This window comes from Pelodiscus sinensis, chromosome 19 (assembly GCF_052426305.1).
Source record: "Pelodiscus sinensis isolate ZL-2025 chromosome 19, ASM5242630v1, whole genome shotgun sequence".
Lineage (NCBI taxonomy): Eukaryota > Metazoa > Chordata > Testudines > Trionychidae > Pelodiscus > Pelodiscus sinensis.
In genome coordinates, this window is record NC_143070.1 from 3509911 (window position 1) to 3528419 (window position 18509).

Consider the following 18509-nt stretch of genomic DNA (forward strand, 5'->3'; position numbering starts at 1 on the left):
GCAGTAAATCTACACATACCTATACTCCTACGGTATGTCTACACAACAGCTGGGAGAGTGATTCCCAACTAGGCAATATATACATGAACAATTTCATTAAAATAACAGCAGTAGGACTAATGTTGTTCCAGCCAGTCATACAAGTACATACATAGAGGGTATGCAGGATTGTACTCAGGTGATGAGCAGCCATCTTGCAATTATCTGGCTAATAGCTTGAATTAGCGCATATACGGTACCTGTACCAGAGCTGGGCCATGTCTAGACTTCAGGTTTCTTTTGGAAGAAGCCTTTTTTGGAAGAGATCTTCAGAAAAGAGTATCCTTCCAAAAGAATGTCTCCATACTGCAAATGTGCATGAAAAAAGTGATTTGCTTTTTCAAAAGATCACATCCAGTGTGAATGGACGTTCTCTCGCATGTAAGCTGTGATTGCTATGGATGGAGTGGCCATCAGGGCACCTGTGCTTTTTCCTCTTTCCTCTTTTTCCGAAAAAACTCCCTCTTCCCCGTCCACACACGGCTTTTTCTGAAAGAGTTCTTTTGCAAAAAGGCTTCTTCCTCATAGAATGAGGATTACTAATGCTGGAAAACCCCCCTCTGTTCCTTCAATTTTCTTGCAGAAGAATGCGATTGCAGAGTGGACGTTCCTTAAGTTTTGTTGGAAAAAGGGTCGTATTCCGGACAAAACTCAGTAGTGTAGACAGACCCTAAAATGCTACAGGACCCTTGTTGTTTTTTGAGTCTAACAGGGCTACTACCCCCTCTGAGACCTCGGAGTACATATAGCATCATCCTTTCTGACAGAGAGATGCATGTTTCAAAGAGCGTGCAAATAAGGTTTCATCCTACAAAACAGCATCACTAGCTACTTCTAACGCCTAAGAGCCAGAACTCTACCACATAGCACGGATCTGGTCTTAATGCAAAACAATTAATTAGTAACACAGGATTTTTAAAAAAATCATTCAGATCAGAGTTTTAGATATCTGCCAAGTATCAGAGGGGTCGCCGTGTTAGTCTGAATCTGCAAAAGCGGCGAGGAGTCCTGTGGCACCTTATAGACTAACTGAAGTGTAGGAGCATAAGCTTTCGTGGGCAAAGACCCACTTCGTCAGATGCAAGTGGGTCTTTGCCCACGAAAGCTTATGCTCCTACACTTCAGTTAGTCTATAAGGTGCCACAGGACTCCTCGCCGCTTTTAGATATCTGCAACACTCAAAAGAAATCTGTTAGAAGACTCTTTAACAGGTTGAGCCCCAAGGAAACCCAAACCGCACCACAGGCTGCAGGCCACATGCGTGTGTTGAGTAACTCTGGCTTACAGGGAACCTTGTGCTAGAGCCCTTTCAACTGCTTTTATTTAAAGAGCTCGCGCCTTCCTCATGGCTGCCAGGCAACGTACTAGGGGGTGAAGCCTGGAACAACTGCACAGGCCGGATCCAGCCCTGATAGAGATGGTGGTTGGTCCTGTCACGAGTGCAAGGGACAGGTATCGATGACCTCTCAAGGTCACTTCTAGTTCTAGTGTTGATTCATAGGCATTCATTCATGCTGCTAACCTCTCCCTCCTGCACAAACCTACATACCACTATATAGACCCGCATATAGACCCAGTGGTGGGCAATAACCCGCCTGTGGATCAGACACTGTTTGCCAGGGTTAGCCCCTGGCGGTCTGCTGCCACGGGTACTTGCAGCTCCTGTTGGTCGCAGGTTGCCGATATTATAACTGATGGAAGGCAACAAAACTCACACCCATCATAGAGGGTGTGTCTAGACGACAGAGTTTTGTCGACAAAAGTATACCTACGTCTACACTACCGCTGTGTTCTGTCGACATAATGTCGACAGAACTCAGCAGCTTTGTCGACACTGGTAAACCTGATTTTACGAGGCATAACGCCTTTTGTCGACAGAGTTCTGTCGACAGAAGGTGTCATTACATCTAGGGTTGTGTCTAGACTACAGGGTTTTGTTGACAAACCAGCTTGCTTTGTCGACAGAAATGAATGTAGTCTAGACGCTCTTTGTCGACTGAAGCTTTGTCGACAGTATCTGTTGACAAAACTCCTGCCGACAAAAGCCTGTAGTCTAGACGTACCCATAGATAGTAGCCCAATGTCTGTGACTCTGTAACGCTGAAATGCTGGCTGTTCCCTCTGGGCGGCACTGTTGCCTGAGTCATGTCCTTCGTCTCCCGCCGTGGCGCTTGGCTGACTTCTGCGCCACTCAGCCAGACCGCTGTGTGGGAGCAAGTGACGCACGTGGCCATTTTGGCTCCTGACAGTGGCTCCAGGCCCCGCCCCCCTTTGCCTCCCACAGAGGGGCTTGGCTGATTTCTGCACTGCTCAGCCAGGCCACCGCGTGGGAGCAAGTGGCGCAAGCGACCATTTGGGCTCCGCGCTCCCCATGCAGCATGGGGAGCGCACTGCCCAACCGGACATTTGGGCTCCACGGTCCCCCGAGTGAGAGGCAGGACGGGGAGGAGAAGAGAAAGAGAGAGACAGAGAGAGAGGCAGGAGGCGGAGCAGAGCTGAGAGAGAGGGGGGAGGCAGTAGGAGGAGAGAGAGAAAGAGAGACACGGAGCAAGAGACTGGAGGCTCAGGAGAGAAGATCGACGTGGAGGAGAGACCTGAAAATCCCTTCTTATGACAGGCTAATTGGCTAGTTAAGAAATAGCTACCTATTCCGCAGACAGTGGTTCTTAAGCTTTTTGGCCTCAGGACCCAATTGTAAATGTTTAGTCTATCACAACCCAGTACATAGGCTGGGAGCGGAGGCCCTGGAGTGGTTTCTGCTGGATCCTGTCCCTCAGAGGAACAGGGTCCTGGCTGGCACGCACCCCACAGTGATAGCTCACACAGGCTGGCTGGGCTTGGCTTTCCAACTTCCGGAGTTGCAACACCCTTCCTCCCTCACTGGACCACATCTATGTGAGGGAAGCTGTGACCTTCATAGGGCTTCAGTGCCACTCCCTCTTATTTGGCCTGCCTGGATTCCCATTGTCACAACAGCCCAGACTTGTGCTGGGACTCCAGAGGTTGCAACGTCCGGAACAGGGAGGTGAATGAATCCAGCCAGCCCTGTGGGACAGGAACCGCCACAGGACCCTTTGAAACATCCTGGCACCCCAGTTTTGAGTCCCTAGCCACAGGCGGAGAAACCCTACGGAGAAAAACTGCAAAAATAGGGGCACACAGGGAGCATTGTGCGGGTCATGGAACAAGGCAAACAGGAGTCCACCTACCAGAGGACTATCGATCTACAAGCCAGAGAAATGTCTTGAGCCTCATACCCCAAGCTCCTTGGGCCCAGGAGGTCTCAGGATCTCTAGTGTTTACCCATTAGAGCCATGGTCTCACAGTCAGCCTTTAATTTTCTCCATCTGTGGAACCAGAATGGAAAGACCCATTGGCCCTGTTACTGGAAGGAAACAAGGATGTGAGAGCACATAGCCAGGAGTTCCCATTACAGCTTACATCAGGGGTTTTCAAACTGGGGGTCGCGACCCAGTGCTGGGGGGTGGAATGTTGGGTGCTCAGTCTCGTGGCTGCAGGGGGATCAGGTGGTCAGTGGGAGTGATAAGGCAGCTCCCAGCCTGTCTTGGCACCACATACTGTGGCCTAGACGTAGCCCTGTAGTATAACTAGTGTATAGCCTTCCATACTTGGTGAGTCTCAGCAGGGACCTAGACATCGGAGGGTGCCCTGGATTCCCCCAGATGGAGCCATGTCCGCTGCAGCTTGGTGTGAAGAGGCAGGAATGGGACTCCCTGCAGACTGAAGGGGCATAAGCATTTCTAAGTGCCTGTTGCTTTCTTCTGCCTGTGCTTATTGATGTGTCACTTTGAAGTATCTGTGTAACCATAAGGCAGCATTAACCCTGTAATAGTAGTGACATAGTGAGATTAATAAAAGCAACTATCCCTAATCAACTGTGTGAAAAAACTCCGTAATCCTGTTTGGCCATACCCCTCTGAGTTGACAGCACCACACTCGCATTGGCTGGAAACCTGGTGCTGGCTGCTTCTGGGATGCAACATGGCCTGCGGTGCCAGGAAAGCCAGGAAGTTGCCTTAGCACCCCTGCTGCATTGCTGCCCTTCCTGCCCCACCTCTAACTCCTCTCCCCCAAATACAGAAACTTAGAGCACTAGAACTGGAAGGGACCTCGAGAGGCCATCGAGTCCAGTCCCCTGCCTTCATGGCAGGACCCATTATTGTCTAGGCCATCCCTGATAGATGTATGTCTAACCTTCTCTTAAATATCTCCAGAGATGGAGATTCCACAACCTCCCTAGGCAACTTATTTCAGTGTTTAACCACCCTGACAAGCAGGAAGTTTTTCCTAAAGTCCAATCTAAACCTCCCTTGCCGCAATTTAAGCCCATTGCTCCTACATTCCAAAGATCTTATCCTCAGCACCATCCCAGAGCCCACGTGCTATTCAAATTACATTGGGTCATGGGCCTCAATGATGGTCTTCAATTAGATCATGAGGAAAAAAGTTTGAAAACCAGTGGCTTATATTTATATCAAATACTAAGAAAAGGTTTCACTCCAGCATCTCCTAGATCAGTACATTTACCTACATAGTGGCTCCGTCTTCACAATGGACCAGAAGATTTGACTTGATTTGCGTCTCTGTTTTCGCTCTCTTCCCTTTTCACTCAGGAAAGTTCTTTCAAGTGACGCTGCTGGTTGATATCATTATAAAATGTGAAAGTTCGACTGGGCCATTATACAGTTTTCTTCCCCCTTCACTTGCTCAATTCTTTAAAATCTTTCTGGTCTTTGACAATGATGGGAAGTGGTTTAAATTTCAAATAGAACACAGGCAAACCGGAGATTGTATTCATGCTAAAAGGGTATAACTCCAACATGTAATGTGTGGGCTGATCATAGAATCACATGTCTAGAAAAGACATCAAATGTTTACTAATCTAACCCCCAGCTCAAAGCAAGCAGGAGGTGAAGAAAGAATCACACACAGTACACTATTGACATTTTCCTACTCTCGGAGGGTATGTCTACACTACCCTCCTAGTTCGAACTAGGAGGGTAATGTAGGCATACCGCACTTGCAAATGAAGCCCGGGATTTGAATTTCCCGGGCTTCATTTGCATAAGCGGGGAGCCGCCATTTTTAAAACCCCGCTGGTTTGAACCCCATGCAGCGCGGCTACACGGGGCACGAACTAGGTAGTTCGAACTAGGATTCCTAATCCGAACTACCGGTATACCTCGTTCCACGGGGTTTGAACTAGCGGGGTTTTAAAAATGAAGCTTATGCAAATGAAGCCCGGGAAATTCAAATCCTGGGCTTCATTTGCAAGTGCGGTATGCCTACATTACCCCGCTAGTTCGAACTAGCGGGGTAGTGTAGACATACCCGGAAACATTTGGCAGCAGTCATTGTCCATGGAAGGGAGTGAAAGTAGAAAGATCAATAGTTGTGTGTTGTGAAGCCCCAATCAGGGATGCCTCTCCATCTCAGACGGACCCAGCGTCTCCTCACAGGTAGGGAAGTTGTTGATGAATGTATGAACATGCTGCAGAAGGGAAGAAATATTGTAAGTTGTGTTTGCCTACAAAACCTGCAATGGTGTCAGCAGAGCATTTATGTTCTAATGACGTGGCAGCCTGCTGTGTGAGCCACATTCATGTCACTACATATACCTTACACCCTTTCTCTAGGATGTTCCACACTTCCATCCTTTTAATTTCTCTATTTATATCCAGCCAAACAGCCAGATTCTTAGGCTTTGTCGACAGTATCTGTCAAAGAGCGTCTAGACTACAAAGCATTAGCGTTATCGACAAAGCATCTAGACTACAGCCAGTTCTGTCGACAAAGCAAGCCACTTTGTTGACATGACAGTGTAGACGCAAAGGGCAGTGTAGATGCAATAACACCTTTTGTCCACAGAACTCTGTCGACAAAGGGCATTATTCCTCATAAAATGAGGTTTACCACCATCGACAAAACTGTCGCGTTCTATCGACATTATGTTGACATAACTCGGCGGTAGTGTAGACACAGGTATAGTTTTGTCAACAAAAGTCCACTTTTGTCGACAAAACCCTGTAGTCTAGACAAACCCTTAGATTTGTCTCAGCACCTCCCCTGCCTCTTTAACTCGGGAGAATTTGATGCATCTCTTGCACTCATGCTAACACATGATTAAAATATATTCTTAATATATTCTTAATATATATAGTCTTAAAATATATTCTCAAGGGATTGTCTTCTCTGGACAATATATGTCAAGTTTTAACACACACTGAAGAAATCCTGTTGGCGACTGCACTGTTGTGCTCAACATCTTGATAGTTAATATGACTTTTCAAGATGCTGTCCTAACTTGATGTAAGACTTAAAAGGCAGTGGTTTCACACACTCATTCGCTATTACACCCACCTAGATCCCCTCGCTCGTATGTCTCCTCTGATCCTTATGTTTTATGGGGCTGGAAAGATGGCATTGACAATCACTCACCTCTCCTAATATCAGTGCCAAAATGCAGAGAACCAGGAAGGCAAAGACCAGTCGGATTATGTTAATGTTGCGGAAGCTTTTCCGTGCAAAGTTTCCTGCAAGTAAAGAGAGGTGAGATAACCATAAAAAGTCTGAAAAAGTAATGGGCATAAATGCATCTCTCATTAAATTATCCAGGAGCGGCTCTCTAAGGATACAGCAGTGTTATTCTGAAATAACATTGAGCATGTCTACACTACAAGCCTTTATTTCAACATAATGTCGAGCTGGAGGACTTCTTACTCCGACTCTTATAACTCTCATTTCATGAGGAGTAAGGGAAGTCGGAGGAAGTGTTCTTCCTTTGACTTCCTGCTGTGTAGACAGCGCCAAAAGCTGAAATAAGCTATTTTAATGCAAGCTATGCAATTGACATAACTGAAGTTGCATAGCTTAATTTGGCTTTTGCCTTGCAGTGTAGATGTGCCCTAAGAATTCTCCTTCATCTCAGGAATGGGTTGTGAGAATTTGAGGGAGGAAATCTTGCTGGATTCTCTGGGGGTGTATCAATACTGCACCGTTATTTCAGAATAACAGCCATTATTCAGAAATAACAATGCGAGCGTTCCCTTATTTCGAAATAACATCAAAATAGCAGATGGCTTACTCTGACTTCTGTAAACCTCATTCCATGAGGAATAACACCTCTTCCGAAATACCTATTTCGAAATAGGGCGTGTATGGATGCTCCACTGCTGCTATTTCTAAATGGCTCCTCACCAGGGCCATTCTAAGTAATTTCTCTCCAGCACCTCCTGGGGCTTTCAATCAAGGTAGTGTATCTACATTAGGGAAGCCTGCCTTGGGCTAAAATTGAGGTTTCCATGCAGTGTAGATGTGCTATTTCGAAATAAGCTATTTCGGAATAAATCTTCTGGAATAGCTTATTCCGAAATAAGCGTGCAGTGTAGACATAGCCTGGGTTATCTTTCTCCGTAGTTGACCTTTTGCTGTTGAAAGGGTAGTGGATAGGAACAAGGTAGCATCTCACACCAAGTCACCTTTTTTGTGCCTTTTGCTTTTCTACATAGCATTCATTTTATGAAGGAACAACATGGGCGTGATGAGGTTCAAATTATCACCAAGTTTACTAAACATATATAATGCATTAGGCCTACTCACTTATACACACTGCTGCTGTGGGAGGGTCTTAGTGTCTTCTGAAACAGAAGACAATGAAGGACATTAGAGGGCTCACAAGCTGCTTAAAGAGAATACTACCCAATTTCTATAGATTACAGGAAGACACAAGGTGCAGCATGGCAAATCTTTAGGATATGTTTTCTCAGCCAGCAGAAACCCCTGGTAGGAGTCTCAGAATCTGCATCTACAGACTCGAATATGCAGGGCTTGCGCTATCACATTTTAAAATAGCTATCCAGTGGTTTAAGCATGGGTCGGGCTCAGGCTGTGAAACCCACCTACTTCTCTAAGCTTCAGAGCCCACGCTGCAGCCTCTCTGAGCCCACGTTTACCCCGCTGTTTTTAGTGCCAGTTTCTCTGTCTTCCCCATTACCGTGCAGTATCATATACAATCAGTTCTGTCTATTCCTTTCTCAGGTTCCCTTGCTTTCCTTTACTTGTAATCTTTTCCACCATTCTAGCACTCACGATCTTTTAACTAGACGTCATTTTTGACATTTGAAACAGCATCTTTGCGGCTGTGCTTTCAGCTTTGTGATTTCTTCTCAGTTCCCTTAAGCGCCGCGTCCCAAATGCAGAAATGATACTTTTGGTCAGAAAAAGCATGTTACCGAACAAAGCTCCCGCCTTTCCCCTCAGCTCAGATCAGGGTCCTTTGTACACTGATACGCTATCTCGCCCCTCATTCCCTAATACCTTCAGTCACCATTGGGTTCGCTGTTGCATTGGCTCATAAATCATGGTTCATACGGGCTACATCTAGACTGGCATGATTTTCCGGAAATGCTTTTAATGGAAAACTTTTCCGTTAAAAGCATTTTCGGAACAGAGTGTCTAGATTGGCACGGACGCTTTTCTGCAAAAGAACTTTTTGCGGAAAAGCATCCATGCCAATCTAGACGTGCTTTTCCGCAAAAAAGCCCCGATCACCATTTTCGTGATCGGGGCTTTTTTGCAGAAAACAAAGCTGAGCTGTCTACACTGGCCCTCTTGCACAAAAGTTTTGCACAAAAAGGCTTTTGCCCGAATGGGAGCAGCATAGTATTTCCGCAAGAACACTGACAATCTTACATGAGATGGTCAGTGCTTTTGCGGGAATTCAAGTGGCCAGTGTAGACAGCTGGCAAGTTTTTCCGGAAAAGCGGCTGATTTTCTGGAAAACCTGGCCAGTCTAGACACAGCCACAGTGACTAGCACATCCCAGCATCCTTGGCCTGCACACCCCAGATCACAAGAGTAGCATTCTGGCACGTCTGCCCACTGCTAATGTTCCTTTGCCATGTCCTTAGTCAACTGGCAGGCTCTCTCCCATCAGCTGTAGGCTGTCCCGGTGCAGTTGTCCAGCATGTACACCGAGATGGGGAGATTCCCAATGCCTGTCATGAACTCCCACTTGATGCAGATGTCTCCCCAGGCTGAGTTCAGGGATTGGAGGGAGAAGGGCAGCAGAGATGTCTGATTGGTGATGGCATGGACTGGATTCTTGGGTGTGATTATAGAGAGGGCAGGCAAGGCATCTGAGTGTCAGAACAAAGATGGAAAATTCCATGGGGCTTTACCTGTGGGGGGTGAAAACCTCCTTAACTGATCCCCCAATCACCTAATGTGCAGCTGGAATGGAACCATTGCCCTCCAAGTGAAAGTCTTTGTAGCCCATTCCCCACCTTTCTAACCAATGCAGTGGCCAAATATTATAGAAGTTACAGAGGGAGTATATCAGTGAACCGAAAGATGGTATTTATAACATAGACACTTTTTAATTTTGTAAAACTCACATGAAGAAGACCTCATAGCTACATATAATGTTGAAAAATAGTTGCGTTCACACCTTTGTTGCTGCTGTGGTTTGCCGGAGACAGCTTTGTGCTAGGGTAGATTAACACCACTACCTCAGTTGCACAGCTCACAAAGATTCTAGTTTGAAACTCAGTAAGGATTTAATTGCTGTTGCTCTACACCAGTGCTTCTCAAAGTGGTCTGTGAAATGGCAAAATAAACAAACCGGCATGACCAGTGTCATAACCAGGAGTGCTGAGCAGCACCTGGTGACTAAGGGGTTAACTAATGTCTCCTGTACCTAGCCAGGTATCAGGTGGTTAGTCAATAACAATTCAGGCAGGAATTTCAATTTGGAAGAGAGGTTTTTTCCTCTTTCTCTTCTGTGTTTGAGAGGCAGGGCAGTTTCTTCTTAGACTAAGGGAGATGGGAGACACTTCTCTCTCCAAGAACGGACTTCTTAAAATGTGTAAGTAGGGGAAACTTTAGATAGCACATCAGGATTTGTTGTTTTTCTTGCTTGGGCATTTGGAAATAATGTCTGAGCTGTTAATTGTGTTTTTCTTTTTTTTTTCTTTGTAACTAATTTTTAGCTCGGGGGGTTCCCTGAGTATCTATATCAATGTATCCATTATAATATGCTTCCAATTGTAGTTTTGTTTTGATAATAAAGAATTGTTTTCTTTTCTAATTAACTGGGGTTGGTTGATTGTTGTGTCTTTATGACTCAGCACCTAGTTACAAGGGCAGAGTCCATTGTTGTCTGTGAATCCCCTCTGTTTTTCCCAACTTCAAGCAAAACAAAGTTTGGGGCAGAGGGAGAGTTTTACCTCCGGGAGGAGATTTCCAAAGTGATCTCTCCCCTGGTTTTCTTGGAATTACTTGGGTGGTGTCAATGGATTCCCCAAAATCCAGATATTAGGATTTGGGGCAGGAGGGAAGGGTTTTTGGACCAGAGCCTGTAGAGGCAAGATTTTGGAGTGCTCTTGCAAGTCCGCACTTCTGCATTTGTCATGCTAGAGTGGGGAACAACTTTGACAACCAGTTAAAGTGTTTCTCAAAGTGGTTGAGAAACACTGCTATACACAATCCATTTATGAGGTCCCCTCTGCCTTGGGGGAACATTCTGAGCATTTTGACACCAGAAAGATGCCAAACAATTAGGAGGGAGTGCAGAGCAGTGAAAATGGTGAGAGGCCTAAAGGGAGCAATTTGTGGGGAAGAGATGAAAAGAGCGAAGCAGAATCATAAAACCTAGGGCTGGCAGAGACCTCAGGAAGTCACCGCGTCCAGCCCCCTGCCCAAAGCTGGACCAACCCCAACTCAATCATCCCAGCCAGAGCCTTGGCTGCAGCCAAACTTCACAGAGCATAGGTCAGTGGAGGCTGTGCTTAGATAGCTGCAAACTCGCCTTTGTACTAGCTGGATTCTGCTGCAGCTCTGGACAGGCTGGTCCTGCTGCATTATCGTAGAGCCAGGCCCGAGGAACGCACAGGCCTTAATTTGTAATGAGAGGTGCTGGGACTCAAGTCATTTTTTTATAGTCATAACTAAGGCAACATGCCCAGAGGTGCCAGAGCTAGAAACTGGCACAAACCAAGCAATCGGAGGGTACCTCCAGGTTACACCGGCTGTACTGGCCAGAGCGCTGCCGGCTGTAACGGTGCCCTCCAACTCTCTTTGTACTCTGTGGAGATCTTTAGTCCCTCTCTGTCCCCTCTGCCCCTGAATATCCTGATGTTGGACAACGACCCTTTTCCCCCTTCTTTTAGTTACCTCCTGTCACCAGTGGGGTAGTTTCCCTTCTGTCAATTCTTGTCACCAGTGGGGTAGTTTCCCCTCTGTCAATTCTCGTCACCAGTGGGGTAGTTTCCCCTCTGTCAATTCTTGTCACCAGTGGGGTGGTTTCCCCTCTGTCAATTCTTGTCACCAGTGGGGTAGTTTCCCCTCTGTCAATTCTTGTCACCAGTGGGGTGGTTTCCCCTCTGTCAATTCTCGTCACCAGTGGGGTAGTTTCCCCTCTGTCAATTCTTGTCACCAGGGGGCTGGTTTCCACTCTGTCACTGGTGAGCTCATTTTCCCTGTTACCTCCCATCACCAGAGACTCGGTTTCCCCTGTGATACTTTCCATCACGGGGCTTGCTTCCCCTCTGTTACCTTCCACAATCAGGTTCACTAGTGCAGTGTCCGACACATCCAAGCTTCGTACTGTGACCCGGTAGGTCCCCGCATCGTCTGGTTGCACAGCTCTGAGCACTAGTGAAACATTCTCTCTCTCAAAGGAGATGTTCGCTCGCTGCTGATAAAATCCCGCCAGCTCCAGGTTGTGCTGGCAGGTTCTTTCCTGTGACCCAGGGGCTGCAATGCATTTGTCCGCCATGTACACCAAGATGGACCGGTTGCCGGTGACGAATTGCCACTTGACATGATAGAATTCCCACGCGGAGTTGTGGAACCGGAGGGAGATGGGCAGGACAGCAGTCTGACTGGGAGAGACCCGGACTGGGTTCTGGGATGAAATTACAGAGAGTGCTGAGGTATCTGCGCAGGAAAGAAAAGGGGAACAAATTACCCAGGGAATCAGTTCAAACAAATAGAGAGCCCTGTGAAGAAATTCCTCTGCACACCTGGGGTGTGTCTAGACTACAGGGTTTTGTCGACAAAATTATACCTGCGTCTACACCGCTGTGGAGTTCTGTTGACATAATGTCGACAGAACTCAGCAGTTTTGTTGATGGCGGTAAACTTCATTCTACGAGGAATAACGCCTTTTGTTGACAGAATTCTGTTGACAGAAGGCATTATTGCGTCTACACTGTCATGTCAACAAAGCAGCATGCTTTGTCCACAGAACTGGATGTCGTCTAGACATTCTTTGTTGCCAGAATTTGTAGACAAAACTTCTGTCGACAAAAACCTGTAGTCTAGACATACCCATGGAGGCAGCGCCTAACATTTAAAGAGATCTTTCCCCAGCAAATTTACTTCAGATGGCACTGCCAAAGTTTTAGAGATATATAGTGAGGGCTCTGGAGAGCGAGTTCTTAACAGGCGATTTTGTTTTCCCCCTGTGGGCTCCGTTTATCTCCTCAGAGCTTTCGGTCAGCTTGTATCCCACACTGGGTTGTAGTAAAAAAGTAAAATACTACTACCATACAACTGGGTCCCTATAAATCAGGAACTGTGCTGTTGCCTGTTTGACTGCATTGAATGAGCCAACTTTGCTAGAGACAGCAGCCGTCTGCATTTAGGTCTACGTTGTAGCTCTAAGCTCAGACTGAGCTGTATTGAGTGCAAGCCATCAGAAGGCATTGCAGCTGGGAAACTGTCAGCTCTCTCTCTCTGGGCAGAGGGCGTAGGATGCTTGCCCCTGACAGAGAAAAAGCGGATACCCCCTCAACAGGGAGCTTTCACACTGCAAAACTGAACAATGCAGCATTCCCCCCACCTCTCCCCGAGCAGCAGGGAACAAAAGAGACCGGATGGAGTTTCTCCCTCTCCTAAAAATACTCTGTGAGCGACCAACCTGCCTCCCTCTCCTCTATTCAGCAGCTACTGAGCTCTAGTCTCCTACATGTCTTACTCACCTATACACATGCAGAGAAGGAGCACACCAATCATTGTAATGGAGGGACACCCAGATGAACCCACCACAAGCCTTGTTCAAGCTACGAACTCAGCCTCCGACCTCCACAAGTAGGCACAAGCCTTCCTCATTCTGTTTCAAATCCTCTTGATAAAGACAGGCGCATTTCTTCAATACGAAAGTGCCTCCCGGTTATATACTCATGGCAAGGCGGCAAGCCTTGTGCTAGGCTTTCTCGCTGAGAGACAAAACGTACAGTGCTACCTGTGACGGTCAGTTCAGGTCTCAGAAGAAAGGATGTGGTTTCAGGCCCACTGGCTTCTGCAGACAAGGCAGGTTCATTTGAGCCCTAATTTGGCAAGGTAGGGGCAAAGCAGAAATGACAAGCTGATATTGAATTCTCCACCCCTCCTCCAAAGTGCTTGACCCTCCTAGCTTGGGGTACTCTGTATATTTGATAAGAATACTCTCCACTCCATTATCCAGTTCACTGAAGAGTACAAGACCCAGCGCAGACCCTGATAGACCCCACTAACTACATCCTCCAGGTGAACCATTGGGAAATACACTTTTAGTAGGATGTTTTGCACCCACATTTCAGTAATTTTATGAAGACCAGATTTCCTTAGTTTGCCTATGAGAATGTCACATGGAAATCAAATGCTTTCCTACAAGATACATCACGTCCACAGCTTCCTCCCTATCCAGTGTGCTCTCGCTCCATCGAAAAAGGAAATGATGTTAATTCCAGCATGATTTGTTCTTGACAAATCCATGTTAGCTATTATTCTTTATCATGTTGCCCTCTAGGCGCTCACAAATGGATTGTTTAACAATTTGTTCCTGTATCTTTCCAGGCATAGATGCTAGGTTGACTTTCTATAATTTCCCCAGTCCTCTTTGTTTCTCTTTTTGGGTACATCTAGACTATCTTTTTTCTTTTGAAAGGAGATATCCATATTGGCCACTCACTCTTCTTTCTATTTTGCCTTCAAACTGAGAATACGTTTACACTGCAGAGTTTTTCCAGCATACCTCTGGTATGCCGGAAAAACTCTTCCACATCCAAGGAATGCATCTGCTCTTCCGAAATTATATTATGTGCTTTTTTTGACATCCTTGTAAACCTTGTTTTACGAGGAAGAAGAGATATTCTGAAAAAGGGTTTTTTTCCTAACATTTGGCCTAGTGTAGACGGGTCAAATGTCAGAAAAGCCTCTTCCGAAAAAGGAAGCGGAAAAAGGTACGCAAATTGTGCAATTTGCATACCTCTTTCTGACCTCCCCCTTCCTGCAGTGTAGACATAGCCTGAGAAGTTTGCTGTTATACCCTTAATAGTCTTTCTCTGAGAAACTGTCGGCTCTCCTGAATGTCCTTTTCCTTTAGTTTTCTTCCTGTGGGGGTTTACTTACCAGTTCCGAGTTTTAGTCAGCTTCTTTGAAGTTCATTTTCCATATTCAATCCTTTCTTCCCTTAGAATTGTGAAATCATATAATTTCATGATCACTTTCATGAAATAAAAGATCACCTTCAATTGCTAGATTGGCAACCAATTCCTCCCCATTAGTCAGAATCAAGTCTAAAATGGCTACCTGCTGGTTATATTCTCCATCTTTTGAAACAAGTTGTCCCCAATCCAGTCCAAGAATTTACAGGACATTTTGTGTTTTACCATATTACTTTTCAGTAGATATCTGGGTAGATATCTGGGTAATTATTATTGAGCAAATATTACCAGATTATTATCAGGTTGTGTGTTTTGGAAATATCCAAACTTCAGTAACTTCTTTATTTGGTCAAGAAATGCCTCACTCGCTCCCTCTTTCTGATTTGGTGGCCTGCGGTAGACTTTTACCATGATGTCACCCTATTTTTTCCCCTTCTATTTTTACCCAGTCTTCCTCTGACCTCCTTCTGGACCTCAGCATAAAATGTATATATTGTTGGTCTATAGTGGAACACCTCCTCCTTTTTTTCCCCTTTGTCTATCCTTCCTTGATACACTCTGTCCCGTTTTATAATATTTCAGTCATGAGACTTATCCCACTAAGTTTCAGTGATGCCAATTATGTAACAGTGTAGCTTACGTAGTAATACTTCCAGTTTCCCTGTTTTTTCCCCCAAACCCCTTGGCTACATCTAGACTGGCATGATTTTCCGGAAATGCTTTTAACGGAAAAGTTTTCCGTTAAAAGCATTTGCGGAAAAGAGCGTCTAGATTGGCAGGACGCTTTTCCGCAAAAGCACTTTTTGCGGAAAAGCGTCCGTGCCAATCTAGATGCACTTGGGTGAAAAAATAGGGTGACATCATGGTAAAAGTCTACCGCAGGCCACCAAATCAGAAAGAGGGAGCGAGTGAGGCATTTCTTGACCAAATAAAGAATTTACTGAAGTTTGGATATTTCCAAAACACACAACCTGATAATAATCTGGTAATATTTGCTCAATAATAATTACCCAGATATCTACCCAGATATCTACTGAAAAGTAATATGGTAAAACACAAAATGTCCTGTAAATTCTTGGACTGGATTGGGGACAACTTGTTTCAAAAGATGGAGAAAATAACCAGGAGGTAGCCATTTTAGACTTGATTGAAAAGATTCCTCCACTGACTTCCTTCTTGTTGCTCCTGTGACCCTATTGTCATTTTCCATTACCTACTCCCAACATTTAGCCCCGCACTGGGGTCACCTTGTTAATAAACCTACGTGGAATGGCTTCCTCTGAGTCCCGGCTTACTGCGTAGTGATCTCGGCTTGCTCTCTGTCTCCCTCCCCAGCTCAATATCCTGATTCTGAATACAAACCCATTTCCTCCTGCTCTGTTACCTGCCGTCACCCTTTGGCGTCTCCTCTGAAGGAGCAATTGCTAACCTCCCAGGCTCCTTTACTCTCTCATAGATGCCAGGGCAGCGCCATACCTATTGCTGCTCTGATCAGTTGAGACCTCAATAACAGAGGATGTGGTCTCTGGCCCAGGGACCTTCTTCTCCTATCACAGGCTAGTCTGCACTAATTCAGGCATTCGGGAGCAGAGCGGAAACGGCCACTAACACCATTTCAAAGAACTTGAAACAGAAAATGGTGAAACTAAAAGCACCACAGCGGAGGTGTTAAAAAAACAATTTCTGGTAGCAGGGTACTTTTATCAGAGGCGGCAACGCTGGGGGAGGGGGAAGAGAGGGGGGCAGGGGAGAGTGCTTTGCAGCTGGGCATCTGCCTGCAGCGGGCTCAGCTTGCTGCAGATAGATGTGGCTCCATGACAGTCTCCCCTCCGTCTCCCCTAGCAGCCTCTGTCCACAGGGAGACTTCCATGGGCAGGGGCTGCTGCCACCCTGTGCTGCTACTTCTGTATCAGAGGCTTCAGCACGGGGCAACAGGAAGCCCGTCTGCAAGGGGGGTTGGTTTTTAAATGGGCTCCCCTCACGGATCGACTCCCTCCTGCCACACTAAGGCAGTGTTTCTTAAACTTTTTAAGACCTAGGAACACCAAACAATATTTTTTTTATGAGGAACACCAAGGATATTTTTGTTGAGGGGAAAAATAAAAGCCCCCAAGGAAACGTTGATGAGCAAAAAAAAATAAAATAAAAAAGGAGGCTTGTCCCTTTAAGGAAAGCCATTTTGAATTCTGTTCTCTTCGTAGCACACCTCTGACTGCCTTGTGGCGCTCAGGTGTGCCGCGAAACACACTTTAAGAAATGCTGGGCTAAGGCATCCGCTGCAGGTAGGAAGGTGGGGTGGGTACTTGGGGCTCAATGTTGAAGGCATCAGCTCCCAGATTGTGGATTCAAGCCCCACCCACGCGCCTCCTACCCCTGGAGGGGGGACTCAACCTCTGCCCTTATCATGGTCACCTAGGGAAGGGGTTGGGGGTCCCAACTCTGGGGAGCTGTCTCCATGCTGGGTGCTTCCCTGACCCGCTGATCACGGTGTGCAGCTCCAAGCAAGTACAAATTATTAAACAGCAGCCAATTAAAAGAACAACAGGAAAGGTTGCAGAAAACCCATCCCCTTGTTCTGTGGCATCTCAAACAGCATCTCTGGGATGTCAGGGCAGTTCACAGTCTATTCCTCAGCATCCTGGCTGCGCTGCCGTGGGTCGGATGCTTGCTCTGGGTAGCAGGAGCCTTTTTTGTTCCGTTCGTCCCACCTCCCTTGCAGGTTTCAGGTGGGGGAAGGCTGAACGCAAGGGGTTTGCTTAGTCTGGGGAGGAGAGGACTGAGGGGGGACTTGATAGCCATTTTCAAGGAGGCAGTGCACTCAATTCTGGGCACCCAGGAACTGACAGAGGAGAGGGCTCTTGTAGAAAAGAGACACGCGATTCCCAGACGGTGGTAGGAGGGAACAACTAGGAGAGCTAAATACACAGGACTTGGCTTAATGGTGCCTAGGAGAAGCAGTCCCAGTGTGCCAGCGTGCAGGACTGAGGAATACGGCAAAGTGGGCAGAGTCATGAGGAGGTAAGTGGGTGAATTTGGGGAAAGGGAGGGATATCTTTAGGGAGACGAGGAAAAGTTCTGAGCATGCAAAAGAGTGGGCGTAGAATTTGCAAGCAGGCGAGCACAAATTCCCTCCTGGGAAGGGGCGATGGGCCTGGCTCGGTGCTCTTGAAAGGGGCGGAGCTTTGGGCACAAGGGCGGAGCCAGGCAGCTGTCACTCAGTGCTGCCCGAAATGAACCGCCCACTTTAACGCTGTCCAGAGCGTGCCACCTGGGGCTCTGCAGCCCTCCATGGGGGGCCCCTTGGAATCACTGGGCCCCGGGGAAGTTATCCCCTATATCCCCCTCCTATCTGCAAGGGGCTAATGAGACTGTTCTGGGAGCCACAGATCTTGTCACAACCAGGGCAGAGATGTCCCTCACACCAATTTTAAGGGTAAAAAGGAGAAATAAGCTGGTTTTGTTTAGCCTGGGGGTTGGAGGGCGTGGGGCTGTGGGAGTAAGGGCAGGGTGTGGGTGGTGTGAGATGTAGGTATCAAGGAAGCAGGTTATGGGCAGTTGGCTCATTATTTAAAGAACAGCCTTCCCTGAAGATTACTCGTGTGAGACAGGATTATAAAGTACAGACTGAACCTCTCTCATCCCGCACTCCTTAGTCCAGCAGCATCCGTGGTCCAGCATGATTTGAGTTAGCCCAACTCTGCTTATCATGGGTGCAGCCAAGTTTCCCACCATCCCACAAAGCTTGTTTATAACCCCCAGTCCTGTCTCTCAGGGTTTTATGCTGTTCTTTGACTTTAATTTGCCCCAAACTGTCTTCTCAGTCCCCAGCAAGCAGTGGACGTGTGGGTAATGCTGCTAGACAATATTGACCTCCCGTGATTTAGCAAATTCTCTGGTTTAGCACCGGTCAGGTCCCAAGGGTGCCAGACTAGAGACGTTGAACCTGTACATGTACTCCCAGGACAATGTTAATTTTCTACTTATTGGATTGCATATTAAATAAACATCTTAAACTGTGCG

The 18509-nt window shown here is 46.7% G+C and overlaps 1 pseudogene across 1 annotated transcript; it reads right to left on the reverse strand.

Annotated features, from left to right (window-relative positions):
* Positions 1-2033: 2033 nt before the first annotated feature.
* Positions 2034-14548, reverse strand: LOC106732829 (uncharacterized; annotated as a pseudogene). The gene is made up of 4 exons (XR_016347295.1): positions 13044-14548; positions 11233-11997; positions 6499-6593; positions 2034-5551 (listed from the first exon to the last, which is right to left on the reverse strand). The product of XR_016347295.1 is annotated as an uncharacterized LOC106732829 (transcript).
* Positions 14549-18509: the final 3961 nt, after the last annotated feature.